The sequence below is a fragment of the Erinaceus europaeus genome, chromosome 2 (genome assembly GCF_950295315.1).
Source record: "Erinaceus europaeus chromosome 2, mEriEur2.1, whole genome shotgun sequence".
NCBI lineage: Eukaryota > Metazoa > Chordata > Mammalia > Eulipotyphla > Erinaceidae > Erinaceus > Erinaceus europaeus.
In genome coordinates this window covers 17438893-17440370 of record NC_080163.1, presented here as the reverse complement: position 1 = coordinate 17440370, position 1478 = coordinate 17438893, and the positions used below count along the sequence as shown (strand labels likewise).

Sequence of the window (1478 nt, the reverse complement as noted above, 5' to 3'; positions counted from 1 at the left end):
TACACTGAGCAGGTGCGATACCACACATTCAGTGGTGTCTGTGGGTTCTGGACAAGTAGGCAAATTTTAACTCCTTTCTTGGTGAAGAATCAGAGAATTTTTGGTCCCATTAATCTTACCAGCAGAGATTAGAGTTACTCAGAGAAAGTGAGGAGGGCCACATGTGGTGCAAATTGGCAGACTGCCTTCTAGATATCTACAGATCTCAAGGCAATTTCCCTTTCATGAGCCAATTCTCACTCCAGAATTTGGTGCATACGATGGCTTATGTAGGCCAGGGTGGTTTTTTTTTTTTTTTGAGATAGTTTTGTCTCTCTCTTTTTTTTAAAAAAGATTTTATTTATTTATTAATGGGAAAGAAAGAAGGAGAGAAAGAAAGAACCAGACATCACTCTGGCACATGTGCTGCTGGGGATCGAACTCAGGAACTCATGCTTGAGAGCCCAGTGATTCATCCATTGAACCACCACCTGGACCACAGGAAAGGTTTTTTTATATTGAATGAAGATTCAAGAACTTCACAAGACTGTTACCCCCTCTTATTTAATACATTCATTGTTATTCTGAACACATGAATATACTGTGTTCATCAATGACTTCTCAGCTGTGAGGTAAGATCATAGGTACTATTTGTTCTTATCTGTTTTATATCTGACATATCCTCTGAGGGCAATATATTAACTGGGTTTTTGGAGTGGGAAGATAGAGTAGGAGCATGTTCAGCTTGCTCTGGGGATGTACCTGATATTGCAGTAATGCCAGGAAAGGTGCACCCCCTTAAAGGTATAAGTTTATTCTACAGAATGAAGGCTTGAATCCAGGTATGTATGAGGTTTAACAAGAAGTATGAAGAAGACTAGAAGAGGGAGTGGGGTGGTAGCATCTCAGATTTAGCTCAGGTGGCTCAAAGCACAAGGGCCATCATATGGATCCCGGTTCCATCCCCCGGCACCCCACCTGCAGGGGAGTCGCTTCACAGGCAGTGAAGCAGGTCTGCAGGTGTCTTTCTCTCCCCCTCTCTGTCTACCCCTCCTCTCTCCAGTTCTCTCTGTCCTATCCAACAACAACTGTCATTTTCTCCGGGGCTGGCTTCATGGGTGGGTAACAGATGACCAGAAACACACGGCTGAGCTGAGAATGCAGTTTAATCTTTATTCATGAGCGGACAAACAGTCCAACACCTAATCACCACATGATGTGCTCCTCCATCTTTCTCCTCTGGCAGCAGAGTCAGGAACCCAGGAAGTACGTAGGACAGGGGGCAGGGAGAACGGAGAGGGAGAAGCACGAAAAGGCAAAGACTAAATCACAATCTCCTGGAGGCGGGAGGGGGGAGGTGAGTGAGACCAAACCAATATGAAGCATACCAACAATTCCCCCTTTTCTTTTTAACTAATTGACCATAGTATCAGGAGTGTGGGGTGAAGAGAAACCTATATTGTACAGGCATTTTCAAAAAAGAAACTCGCACAAACATG

The 1478-nt window shown here is 44.1% G+C and overlaps 1 non-coding gene across 1 annotated transcript; it reads left to right on the top strand.

Moving 5' to 3' along the window:
* The first annotated feature begins 592 nt into the window (after positions 1 to 592).
* LOC132537106 (U2 spliceosomal RNA) lies at positions 593 to 778 on the top strand. Its single transcript, XR_009548592.1, has one exon. It is a non-coding gene; the product is annotated as a U2 spliceosomal RNA (small nuclear RNA).
* The last annotated feature ends 700 nt before the right edge of the window (positions 779 to 1478 follow it).